Source organism: Eurosta solidaginis, chromosome 1, assembly GCF_040869045.1.
Source record: "Eurosta solidaginis isolate ZX-2024a chromosome 1, ASM4086904v1, whole genome shotgun sequence".
Taxonomy (NCBI): Eukaryota; Metazoa; Arthropoda; class Insecta; order Diptera; family Tephritidae; genus Eurosta; species Eurosta solidaginis.
Window position 1 is genome coordinate 200,973,116 of NC_090319.1, and position 14,163 is coordinate 200,987,278.

Genomic DNA, 14,163 nt, shown 5'->3' on the forward strand with positions numbered 1-14,163 from the left:
GCTTGTGTTTTTTTGCTTCATACGGCTGGGTTCTCAGGTGCCGTATTTCCGGTGTTGGCTCATCAATCAGATGTCTGTTTGGGTGCCCAGGTTTCGGGGTATTCAACAGGAACTGTTTGGTTAGCATCTCATTTCTCTCCCTGATGGGGATTATTCTCGCCTCATTATGTAGATGGTGTTCTGGGGACATAAGAAGACAGCCCTGGTGATTCTGAGAACAGTATTTTGGCAGGCCTGTTGTTGTTGTTGTTGTTGTTGTAGCGATAAGGTTGCTCCCCGAAGGTTTTGGGGAGTGTTATCGATGTGATGGTCCTTTGCCGGATACAAATCCGGTACGCTCCGGTACCATAGCACCATTAAGGTGCTAGCCCGACCATCTCGGGAACGATTTATGTGGCCACATTGGACCTTCAGGCCATTCCCTCCCTCCCTACCCCCAAGTTCCATGAGGAGCTTGGGGTCACCATAGCCTCGTCTGTTAGTGAAACAGGATTCGCCGCGGATAGGTGAGGTTGACAATTGGGTTTGGAGGAGCTATATATTGCGCTGGCAACCTAAAAGGTTGCGCTACACAGCCCTTTGAATCTGGTTTTTAGTCGCCTCTTACGACAGGCATACCTACCACGGGTATGAAGACGGGGGGGGGGGGGGGGGGGGGGGATGACGGGGCAGGGGCTTATGCTCAGCATTGCTACCGACTCTACTACTACCGAGATAGTAGTTATGAGTGGTAGCAGCAGTTTGAGTTGTTGGCGCCGTGAGGCGCGAGCAGCAGCGGGTACTTGTTGTGACTTGCTGAGCAGCGGGGCTGCTGGAAGGTAGTGGGGGCGCTAAGGCGTAGACTACGGGACGCACTTGGGCGTGAACAGCAAGGAGCCACAAAAGATTTATAAAAGTTACATGGACGTCGGGTTTCGGGATCAAGCCCTGAACCTGTCCGATGCAACCATCCCTTACACGAGACACACTGAACAGAGTATGACCGTCCTAAAAAGATTCTTTTGAGGCAGATGCAGCAAAACCATTTCTCAGGACCGGGGTCAGGAGACGGACCCGGATTGGATTCGATGCCTTAGTTAAGTCATATTTTTTACTTTTTCTGTTTCACTACCAATGCTTAGCTAAGTCGCAAATTAGCCTACCTGCCAGCTGGCTTATTCTCGACTTTCAACAGTGTTGCTGTAGTACAAATTTTGAGTCGAATTAAATGGCAGTATTGATACTTATTTCATTATGCAAATATAGCAACCCCGCTATTGTATGTATTCACCGGGTGGCGTGTGATTATAACGTAGCTAAATATACTACTATGAATAAAACAGCTGATAGGGTTTTTGTATGTCAAATGGGTTTAGTAGGTAAGTTGGTGAAACCGAAAAAAAAATTAGCCACAAATCTGGGCTAATTTAAGTTGCAATTAAGTTTTGTCCTAAGTCGAGTTGGTGAAATCGGCCCTATGGATCCCACCCACCCGTTTTGGAGGGTTCCGGGGTAATTTTTCAGTTTTTTGGAAATATATTTTAACAGAAATAAATTTTTGAATTTCCGCTTTCGGATTCGTGGTCATGGGAACAAAACGCGTGTTTTGAGACCTCTCCCGATATTTTTGGACGAGTTTAGCAGTAGTGAGCTAAAGTAAAGAACTACCTAAAAAATTTCCCTGGGTGGGTCCAACACCAGTTTGGAGACCAAAGCTATATCCGCGCAAAACACTTATGTTCACTTTTTGTTTTGTGGGTACACCATTACAACAACCACATGAGAATCGCCAACTTCAACTGCAAATATCTCCGGACAGAGATAAAATTTTGGTAATAGTCTAGTTGAGGAGTCGACTGCCAATACGCTACCAAAAATATCGAGAGAGCTTCTTCTAGTGGGTAATTTTTAGGCTAGCCGACCATATGGGTGACGCGTAGTACGTAATCGGCTGGCCAATTGCTTTCTATGTGGTAATGAGCGTTTCTTTATCTTTTCCCCAAGTACTGCCAGCAAGGGATTTGAGGATTTTATTACGTCTCTGGATTTTCGGAACAATTGCGGCTGCGTGCTCAACAAAATGTAGATCCTGATCAAACGTCACACCCAAGACTTTGGGGTGTAGGACAGTCGGTAGCGTAGTGTCATCGACGTGGATGTTCAAAATGGTCGACATTTGGGACGTCCATGTTGTAAATAAGGTCGCGGAAGATTTAGTCGGTGATAATGGCAGGTTTCGCGAGGCAAAAAGCTGGAGAGATCAGGGAGGTAGCCGTTTAGTCTGTTGCAAAGCTCATCGATCTGTGGGCCTGGGATTGTGGCCATTATTGTGCAGTCATCGGCGTAGGAAACGATAGTGACTCCTTCTGGTGGTGAAGGTAGCTTAGATATGTAGAAATTAAACAAAAGTAGGGATAGGACTCCACCCTGTGTGTTTAATTCTGTTGTTTCTGATGTTTCATTTCTAAATTGCACCGATGCCTGGCGACCACCCAGATAGTTTGCGGTTCACCTTTTAAGACATAGGGGAAGGGTAGACCCTTCCAGGTCTTGCAGTAACGAGCCACGGTTGACAGTATCAAAAGCTTTTGATAGGTCTAGCGCAACGAGTACTGTTCTATGGTGGGGGTTTTGATTTAAACCGCATTTTATCTGGGTGCTGATGACATTTAGCGCGGTGGTGGTGCTATGGCTATGGCAAAATGGCTTCAAGCATCTTTGCCACTGGCGATAGGAGAGATATCGGACGATACGACTCTCCTATTTTAGCTGGTTTCCCAGGCTTTAGTACCGGGACCACCTTGGCCATTTTCCATTTTTCGGGTATGATTTATTTTCTTTTTTGGGTATGACAAAGGTGGAAAGAGACAGGTTGAAGATATGTGCTAAATATTTGAAACCCTCTTTCCATAGGCTTTTAAGCATCGGCATGGCTATGCCGTCTGGTCCCACTGCTGGTAGCTTAGATATGTAGAAATTAAACAAAAGTGGGGATAGGACTCCACCCTGTGTGTGTTTAATTCTGTTGTTTCTGATGTTTCATTTCTAAATTGCACCGATGCCTGGCGACCACGCAGATAGTTTGCGGTTCACCTTTTAAGACATAGGGGAAGGGTAGACCCTTCCAGGTCTTGCAGTAACGAGCCACGGTTGACATTGTCAAAAGCTTTTGATAGGTCTAGCGCAACGAGTACTGTTCTATGGTGGGGGTTATGATTTAAACCGCATTTTATCTGGGTGCTGATGATATTTAGCGCGGTGGTGGTGCTATGGAGTTTTCTGAAGCCATGCTGATGATGGCGGCCACCGTGGTGTGATGGTAGCGTGCTCCGCCTATCACACCGTATGCCCTGGGTTCAACTCCCGGGCAAAGCAACATCAAAATTTTAGAAATAAGGTTTTTCAATTATAAGAAAATTTTTCTAAGCGGGGTCGCCCCTCGGCAGTGTTTGGCAAGCGCTCCGGGTGTATTTCTGCCATGAAAAGCTCTCGGTGAAAACTCATCTGCCTTGCAGATGCCGTTCGGAGTCGGCATAAAAACATGTAGGTCCCGTCCGGCCAATTTGTAGGGAAAATCAAGAGGAGCACGACGCAAATTGGAAGAGAAGCTCGGCCTTCGATCTCACGGAGGTTATCGCGCCTTACATTTATTTTTATTTTTCTTTCCATAGGCTTTTAAGCATCGGCATGGCTATGCCGTCTGGTCCCACTGCTTTGGATGGTTTAGTGAGACCAATGGCATCCTCAACCTCTTTGGCGGTGATGGTAATTGGTGACGCACTGAATTTATGTTTATGTGCGTGTCTGTTGGCCCTCCGTCTATCTTTGGCGAACGTAGAATGCATTAGCACTTTATCGCCGAAGGCGATGGAAACTTTGTCATTGTGCTTAGACGGATTCGATAGGGGCTTTACGGTGGACCAAAGTTTATCCACACCGGCAGAGAGGTTAAACCCTCTTAGGTGCTCCTCCCATTGCGCCCGCTTGTGTTCATCCACAAGCAATCTGATGTTTTGATTTATATCCCTTATTTGGGGGTCGCCTGGATCAAGTTTTCTTATAAGGTCACGTTCTCGCGCTAAATTTGCGGCCTCCGCCGGGAAGTGGGGCCGAATTTCGGAAATTCTACCGGCGATAATGAAACGTGCCGAGGCGGATTCAATGACCTTGCGGAAGGCACGCTCCCCTTGGCGGGCATCAGTCGGGATAGGGAGGGCAGCAAAGAGGTTGTCTGTAAAGGATTTGTATTCGTCCCACTTTCCTTTTTTAAAGTTAATGAAAGTGCGTTTTTCTGCGGCGATGAAGTCGGCGGAACGCTCGAGCGAAATAAGTATAGGCAGGTGGTCGGATGCCAATGTAACCATCGGCTGCCAGTTGACGCAGTTTACGAGTTCTGCGCTCACGATTGAGATATCTGGCGAGCTGTGACAGCTTCCTACCATACGTGTGGGGCGTCTCCGTTTATTGTGCAGAACGTCGTTTCTTCTATTTGATCCGCCAACATCTCACCCCTACTGTCCGCCCGGAAGTTTGAATGCCATAGATCAATATGGGCATTGAAATCGCCTAAGATAATGCGATTGTTGCCAGTGAGTAAGGCCCTGATATTAGGGCGGTATCCACTGGGGCAACAGGTGGCAGGAGGGATGTAGATGTTGATGATTTCTAGGTTTGCATCGCCTGACCGGACAGATAGGCCCTGAAGTTCTAAGACATTGTCCCTGCGGTTGTTGTTGTTGTAGCGATTAGGTTACTCCCCGAAGGCTTTGGGGAGTGTTATCGATGTAATGGTCCTTTGTCGGATACCGATCCGCTAAATTTGCGGCCTCCGCCGGGAAGTGGGGCCGAATTTCGGAAATTCTACCGGCGATAATGAAACGTGCCGAGGCGGATTCAATGACCTTGCGGAAGGCACGCTCCCCTTGGCGGGCATCAGTCGGGATAGGGAGGGCAGCAAAGAGGCTGTCTGTAAAGGATTTGTATTCGTCCCACTTTCCTTTTTTAAAGTTAATGAAAGTGCGTTTTTCTGCGGCGATGAAGTCGGCGGCACGCTCGAGCGAAATAAGTATAGGCAGGTGGTTGTTGTTGTTGTTGTAGCGATAAGGTTGCTCCCCGAAGGCTTTGGGGAGTGTTATCGATGTGATGGTCCTTTGCCGGATACAGATCCGGTACGCTCCGGTACCACAGCACCATTAAGGTGCTGGCCCGACCATCTCGGGAACGATTTATGTGGCCACATTAAACCTTCAGGCCATCCCCTCCCTCCCCAACCCCAAGTTCCATAAGGAGCTTGGGGTCGCCAGAGCATCGTCTGTTAGTGAAACAGGATTCGCCGCGGATAGGTGAGGTTGACAATTGGGTTTGGAGAATCTATATATTGCGCTGGCAACCTGCAGGGTTGCGCTACACAGCCCCTTGAATCTGGTATTTTAGTCGCCTCTTACGACAGGCATACCTACCGCGGGTATATTCTGACCCCCCCCCCCCCCCCCCTAACCCGCTGGGGGATATAGGCAGGTGGTCGGATGCCAATGTTACCATCGGCTGCCAGTTGACGCAGTTTACGAGTTCTGCGCTCACGACTGAGATATCCGGCGAACTGTGACAGCTTCCTACCATACGTGTGGGGGCGTCTCAGTTCATTGTGCAGAGCGTCGTTTCTTCTATTTGATCCGCCAACATCTCACCCCTACTGTCCGCCCGCAAGTTTGAATGCCATAGATCATGATGGGCATTGAAATCGCCTAAGATAATGCGATTGTTGCCAGTGAGTAAGGCGCTGATATTAGGGCGGTATCCACTGGGGCAACAGGTGGCAGGAGGGATGTAGATTTTGATGATTTCTAGGTTTGCATTTCCTGACCGGACAGATAGGCCTTGACGTTCTAAGACATTGTCCCTGCGGTCGCTGCAACCGAAAAAAAACTTACTTACTTGGTGGAACCGAAAAAAAACTTAGCCACAAATCTGGGCTAACTGTTGCAATTAAGTTTTAGCCTAAGTCGATTTGGTGAAATCGGCCCTATGGATCCGACCCACCCGTTTTGGAGGGTTCCGGGGTCATTTTTCAGTTTTTTGGAAATATATTTTGACAGAAATAAATTTTTGAATTTCCGCTTTCGGATTCGTGGATATGGGAACAAAACGCGTCTTTTGAGACCTCTCCCGATATTTTTGGACGAGTTTTAGCAGTTGTGAGCTAAAGTAAAGAACTACCTAAAAAATTACCCTGGGTGGGTCCAACACCGGTTTGGAGACCAAAGCTATATCCGCGCAAAACACTTATGTTCACATTTTGTGGGTACACCATTAAAACAACCACATGAGAATCGCCAACTTCAACTGCAAATATCTCCGGACAGAGATAAAATTTTGGTAATAGTCTAGTTGAGGGGTCGACTGCTAATATGCTACCCAAAAATATCGAGAGAGGTGTCAAACGACGCGTCTTGACATCAGTATTAATAATCCGAAGGCGGAAAGTAAAAATTTTAGCTCGTTCAAAAGATATTAACGAAAAACCAAAAAAAGACCCGCGGGTACCTCCGAAACCGGGGGTGGGATCCATAGTATTTTTGCGCAGAACACCTTTCTGCGCTGGCGGCCTTCGGCCACGCTTATCAAAAATAACCCTGGGCTACGCCATGCCAAGTCCGGGTGTTTGGTATAACCGTATCTACCGCCACGGTGATGCACAATTTTTTTTGTGGGTAAGACCACAACAACAACAACAACCACATGAAAATCGCCAACTTCAACTGCAAATATCTTCGGACAGGGATAAAACTTTTCTTTTCCGCCTTCGGATTATTGTTCTCGAGATTAATACGCGTCTTTTCACACCTCTCTCGATATTTTTGGTAGCGTATTAGCAGTTGTTGTTGTTGTTGTTGTAGCAGTGTTTCGCCCCACCTAACAGCCGCGACCGATCACAAATTGTCATCAATATCCTCTAACGGGGGTCCAAGGAAACTTGCTGTTTCAACAGGGGTGGACCATAATGAAAGGGGTGTTAGAGGCGTTGGTTCCACATTAAAATTAAGGAGATGGTTGGTGTCATGTGGGGACACATTGCAAGCGGGGCATACATTTTGTATGTCGGGGTTGATTCTGGATAGATAAGAGTTTAACCTGTTACAGTATCCAGAACGAAGTTGAGCAAGAGTGACACGCGCTTCCCTGGGGAGTATGCGTTCCTCTTCCACAAGTTTTGGGTACTTTTCTTTGAGTACTGGATTCACCGGGTAATTCCCGACATAAAGGTCCGGCGCCTGTTTGTCGAGTTCACCAAGGACCTGCTTGTGTTTTTTCACTTATACGGCTGGGTTCTCAGGTGCCGTATTTCCTCAAAATGCTTACGGAGATGACTCCTTAAGCCCCTAGGCGGTGCTGGTTCATCAATCAGATGTCTGTTGGGATGCCCAGGTTTCTGGGTATTCAACAGGAACTGTTTGGTCAGCATCTCATTTCTCTCTCTGATGGGGAGTATTCTCGCCTCATCATGCAGATGGTGTTCTGGGGACATAAGAAGACAGCCCGTGGCGATTCTGTGAGCAGTATTTTGGCAGGCCTGTAGTTTCTTCCAGTGGGTGGTTTTTAGGCTTGGCGACCATATGGGTGACGCGTAGCACGTAATCGGCTGGCTAATTGCTTTGTATGTAGTCATGAGCGTTTCTTTATCTTTTCCCCAAGTACTGCCAGCGAGGGATTTGAAGATTTTGTTACCGCTCTGAATTCTCGGAACAATTGCGGTTGCGTGCTCACCAAAATGTAGATCCTGATCAAACGTCACACCCAAGACTTTGGGGTGTAGGACAGTCGGTAGCGTAGTGCCAACGACGTGGATGTTCAAAATGGTCGACATTTGGGGCGTCCATGTTGTAAATAAGGTCGCGGAAGATTTAGTCGGTGATAATGCCAGGTTTCGCGAGGCGAAAAAACTGGAGAGATCAGGGAGGTAGCCGTTTATTTTATTGCATAGAGCATCGATCTTTGGGCCTGGGCCTGTGGCCATTATTGTGCAGTCATCGGCGTAGGAAACGATTGTGACTCCTTCCGGTGGTGAAGGTAGCTTAGATATGTAGAAATTAAACAAAAGTGGGGATAGGACACCACCCTGTGGCACCCCTTGTTTAATTCTCCTTGGTTTTGATGTTTCGTTTCTAAATTGCACCGATGCCTGCCGACCACCCAGATAATTTGCGGTCCACCTTTTAAGACATGGGGGAAGGGTAGACCCTTCCAGGTCTTGCAGTAACGAGCCATGGTTGACCGTATCAAAAGCTTTTGATAGGTCTAGCGCTACGAGTACTATTCTATGGTGGAGTATTGATTTAAACCGCAATTTATCTAGGTGATAATGGCATTTAGCGCGGTGGTAGTGCTATGGAGTTTTCTGAAGCCATGCTGATGAGGGGCTAGCTGCAAATTTGCTTGGAAATAAGGGAGCAAAATGGCTTCAAGCGTCTTTGCCACTGGCGATAGGAGAGATATCGGACGATACGACTCACCTATGTTAGCTGGTTTCCCAGGCTTTAGTAGCGGGACCACCTTGGCCATTTTCCATTTCTCAGGTATGACAAAGGTGGAAAAAGACAGATTGAAGACATGCGCTAAATATTTGAAACCCTCTTTCCCTAGGTTTTTAAGCATCGGCATGGCTATGCCGTCTGGGCCCACTGCTTTGGATGGTTTAGCACGACCAATGGCGTCCTCAACCTCTTTAGCGGTGATGGTAATTGGTGACGCGATGAATTTGTGTTTATGTGCGCGTCTATTGGCTCTCCGTCTATCTTTGTCGACCGTAGGATGCATTATGTATTGTCGGCAGAAAGCGCTCGCGCATTTTTTCGCGTCCGACAGCACTTTGTCGCCAAAGGCGATGGAAACTTTGTCTTTGTACTTAGTCGGATTCGATAGGGACTTTACGGTGGACCAAAGTTTACCCACACCGGTAGAGAGGTTGCAACCTCTTAGGTGCTCCTCCCATTTCGCCCGCTTGTGTTCATCCACAAACAATCTGATGCGTTGGTTTATATCCCTTATTTGGGGGTCGCCTGGATCAAGCTGTCTTATAAGGTCACGTTCTCTCGCTAAGTTTGCGGCCTCCACCGGGAAGTGGGGCCGGATTTCGGGAATTCTCCCGGCGGGAATGAAATGTGCCGACGCGTTTAATGTCCTTACGGAAGGCACGCTCCCCTTGGCGGGCATCAATCGGGATAGGGAGGGCAGCTAGGCGGCTGTCTGTAAAGGATTTATATTCTTCCCACTTTCCTTTTTTGAAGTTTATGAAAGTGCGTTTTTCAGTGACGATGAAGTCGGCGGTACGCTCAAGCGAAATAAGTATGGGCAGGTGGTCGGATGCCAATGTTACCATCGGCTGCCAGTTGACGCAGTTTACGAGTTCTGCGCTCACGATTGAGATATCTGGCGAGCTGTGAAAGCTTCCTACCATACGTGTGGGGCGTCTCCGTTTATTGTGCAGAACGTCGTTTCTTCTATTTGATCCGCCAACATTTCACCCCTACTGTCGGCCCGCAAGTTTGAATGCCATAGATCAATATGGGCATTGAAATCGCCTAAGATAATGCGATTGTTGCCAGTGAGTAAGGCCCTGATATTAGGGCGGTATCCACTGGGGCAACAGGTGGCAAGAGGGATGTAGATGTTGATGATTTCTAGGTTTGCATCGCCTGACCGGACAGATAGGCCCTGAAGGCGGTTGTTGTTGTTGTTGTTGTAGCGATTAGGTTACTCCCCGAAGGCTTTGGGGAGTGTTATCGATGTAATGGTCCTTTGTCGGATACAGATCCGATACGCTCCGGTAACAGCACCATTAAGGTGCTGGCCCGACCATCTCGGGAACGATTTATATGGCCACATTAAACCTTCAGGCTATCCCTCCCTCCCCACCCCCAAGTTCCATGAGGAGTTTGGGGTCGCCAGAGCCTCGTCTGTTAGTGAAACGCGATTCGCCGCTCGAAGGTGAGGTTGACAATTGGGTTGGAGAAGCTATACATTGCGCTACACAACCCCTTGAATCCATGAAATGGACTATCTCCGTAATCGTCCCAGTTAGTCCATTACAGTTTAACTGCAGAATTCTGAAGTGCATAAGGGGAGACGTCGCCACTCTGGGGGTAAGTGACGGGTGACTACGCCTGGGTTGGGGAAGGCCAGGACGCAATAGCTGTTGTGGCCCTAGGCCTGGGCGTCCTTGGGCAAGCATTGGGGTACCCGGAAGATTTGGGTTTGCGACCTGGCAACATGGCGCGATGAAACCCGTCGGGGGGTTGCCGTCGCGGAGACCAGAACATCTAGGAAAGTGGCACCACCCAAGGCAGGAGCTGCATTGGGCGGATGTCGCAAACATATATATTCTGTGCTGGCAAACGGTGCAAACGGAGGTAGAGACTAAGAGTCTGTTTCCCTGACCTACACGATTGCTGCCGGAAAAGAGGGTGGAGAAGACGGGGGGAGGGGCTGTTGCTCAGCATTGCTTCCGACTCTACTACGAAGATTCTAGTTATGAGTGGTAGCAGCTGTTTGAGTTGTTGGCGCCGTGGGGCGCGAGCAGCAGCGGGTACTTGTTGTGGCTTGCTGAGCAGCGGGGCTGCTGAAAGGTAGTGGGGGCGCTTAGACGTAGACTACGGGACGCCCTTGGGCGTGAACAACAAGGAGCAACAAAAGATTTATAAAAGTTACGTGGACGTCGGGTTTTGGGATCAAGCCCAGAACAACCTGTCCGATGCAACCATCCCTTGCACGAGACACACTGAACAGAGTATGACCGTCCTAAAAAGATTCTTTTCCGACAGATGCAGCAAAACCATTTCTCAGGACCGGGGTCAGGAGACGGACCCGGAATGGATTCGATGCCTTCCCGGAGTAAGAGAATATAGAGCAGACCTGCTGCAAGGAGCTGCTGGGAGGATGACAATTTGTGGGAGGGACGAAACAAATTAGATGGGGTCACACTGAAATGACAGTCCTTGGTCGGGAAAAATCCCGAGTCGCTCCGGTACATACCCAACAAACATTTAGGTTAGAATACGATTGGAAGTCGAATAGAATTCTAATGTATTTCTCTAAGGTAGAAGGCTAGAGGACGATTTGCGAAACTGTCGCGAATTATAGCATTATCGACAAAAAGGGGACTTCGTTGTCGATAACGAGAAAAGGGTTAGAATTCTAATCGAATTCTAACGTTAAATTCTAATGAGTTTCTAATGAGAATTTTCAAGTGATGCGCACTTAAATGCAATTATTTAAAATCAGCGAAATTTTCATTGTTTCATTATATCAAATACGTTTATTTGGTTATAATCTTATGTATTAAGAATGAAAATATTCAAAGGCTTTTTCTATTAATATAAATTAAAAACGTACTTAAAGATTGAGCTCAGCGTTGGTTTGAGATACGGATGAGGAAGCGTTTTCTTCATGCCATTCAAGTAGCCCTTCAATAATTTGCTCGCTTTCCTTTTTTAACCTTTTGTGATTCATTTTCACTTACAGTATTTATTATTATAAATAAAAAAACTTATCAACTTTTAATATTTCCAATATTTTCATTTTGTTTGTATGACACTAAGAATGAGTGATCATGTCGTGCAAATAATCGGTAATTGTGACAACAATTATAACATCGCATTTCTGGTGTTATTCGAATCGTTTCACAGTGGAATTCTAACCTTGTTCTCTAACCTAGTTTTTGATTCGAATTGCATTAGAGAACTATATTAGAATTCTAATGTAAAATTACAATATTTCTCTAACGTTAGAAACTGTGTTTGCTGGGTAGAACCGACTGCCTTGGGAAGCGTAGTCAGGTGGTCAGATGCCAATGTTACCATCGGCTGCCAGTTGACGCAGATTACGAGTTCTGCGTATTAGCAGTCGACCCCTCAACTAGACTTTTACCAAAATTTTTCTTTTCCCGCTTCGGATTATTGTTGTCGAGATTAATACGCGCCTTTTGACACCTCTTTCGATATTTTTGGACGCGTACCTGCAAAAATCGGTGGATCATGTTGTCCACAGGAGTACTTCTCATTATACTCCACTGTAATACAGCAATGGACCAACTCATGTGTCTACACGAACATTTGTAAGCGTTTGGCTGCGGTTATAAAAAATTACCCTAGGTGGGTCCAACACCGGTTTGGAGACCAAAACTAGGTAATAGTCTAGTTGAGGGGTCGACTGCTAATACGCTACCAAAAATACCGAGAGAGGTGTCAAACGACGCGTCTTGGCATCAGTATTAATAATCCGAAGGCGGAAAATAAAAATATTCGCCACGGTGATGCACAATTTTTTTTGTGGGTACAAACACAACAACAACCACAACAACAACAACATAAAAATCTCCAACTTCAACTGCAAATATCTCCGGATATAGATACAATTTTTCTTTTCCGCCATCGGATTATTGTTCTCGAGATTAATGCGGTCGTTTGACACCTCTCTCGGTATTTTTGGTAGCGTATTAGCAGTCGACCCCTCAACTAGACTATTACATTATTTTTTTAAAGCGCGGCCGAAGGCCGCCAACTCAAAAAGGTGTTCTGCGCAAAAATACTATGGATCCGACCCCCGGTTTCGGAGGTACCCGCGGGTCTTTTTTCGGTTTTTCGTTAATATCTTTTGAACGAGTTTAATATTTTTATTTTCCGCCTTCGGATTATTAATACTGATGACAATACGCGTCGTTTGACACCACTCTCGATATTTTTGGTAGCGTAATAGCAGTCGACCCCTCAACTAGACTATTACCATTTTTTGTACGAATTGTGGTTAATTTTGGCGCACTCGGTTGGTTCATAGCGAGTACTCCAAACATGCATGCATGGAGTACTCGCGATTTTTGCAGGGTATTAGCAGTGTCATGCTGTCGTATAGAATTACCCCCTTTTAAATTTCCGCTTTCGGATTCTAAAAACAGAGATCGAAACGCGTGTTATATACCACCTTAGACAATTTTCGATGTGGTGTACCATGGAACGTTAATCCCTTTTAAAACTGTGCGGTCTTTGTGTAACTTTTAGCAAAAAGACTTACATGCTTTGATTATAATGTCTGTCAAACATTGATCGATCCGTTTTCCAAACTGAGATTCTCCAGATGTACTTTCTTTAAGAGCCATTTGGAAAGGATATGACTAAAATATGCCCACTATTATTTTTTGTTATGCTGATGTAGGACCGCCAATTACATCATCGATAGTCGCTCATCGATAGTTGCCATTATCGATTGTTGGTAATATTACAGTTGAAATCATGGCGAAACGATTCAAGGTGGCAGCATGGTTACATACGTACAAACATATATAAAAATTCTATGTACTTTATTTTTGTAAATTCGTTGGACAAATGTCAAAATCGTACTACGCCGGAAGTTGATGTATCAAATCAAATAAAAAAAGTTTATAATCAGCTGTCCCATGCTGCCACCTTGTATCGTTCCGCCATGGTTGAAGTGTACATAAATGTACCAAATGGGAGCAGCATCTAAAGAACTGCGACGGGGAATACTTTGAATAAGGTGACACGATTTTGCAATTTCTGTCCGGTCAGGCGATGCAACCCTAGAAATCATCAACATCTAAATCCCCCCTGCCACCTGTTGCCCCGGTGGATACCGCCCTAATATCAGAGCCTTACTCACTGGAAACAATCGCATTATTTTAGGCGACTTCAATGCCCATCATGATCTATGGCATTCAAATTTGCGGGCGGACAGTAGGGGCGAGATGTTGGCGGATCAAATAGAAGAAACGACGTTCTGCACAATAAACGGAGACGCCCGCACACGTATGGTAGGAAGCTGTCATAGTTCGCCAGATATCTCAATCGTGAGCGCAGAACTCGTAAACTGCGTCAACTGGCAGCCGATGGTATCATTGGCATCCGACCACCTGCCAATACTTGTTTCGCTCGAGCGTACCGCCGACTTCATCGTCACCGAAAAACGCACTTTCATAAACTTTAAAAAAGGAAAGTGGGAAGAATATAAATCCTTTACAGACAACCTCTTTGCTGCCCTCCCTATTCCGACTGATGCCCGCCAAGGGGAGCGTGCCTTCCGCAAGGTCATTGAATCCTCCTCGGCACGTTTCATTCCCGCCGGGAGAATTCCCGAAATCCGGCCTCACTTCCCGGCGGAGGCCGCAAACTTAGCGAG

At 46.5% G+C, this 14,163-nt stretch overlaps 1 long non-coding RNA gene across 1 annotated transcript in view; it reads right to left on the bottom strand.

The window, feature by feature from the left end:
• Positions 1–13,181, bottom strand: part of LOC137240577 (uncharacterized) — an 87,762-nt gene extending 74,581 nt beyond the window's left edge. Inside the window, exon 1 of the long non-coding RNA XR_010949764.1 lies at positions 13,042–13,181. This is a non-coding gene — a long non-coding RNA (uncharacterized lncRNA). The remainder of the gene's footprint in view (positions 1–13,041) is intronic.
• Between the last annotated feature and the right edge of the window lie 982 nt (positions 13,182–14,163).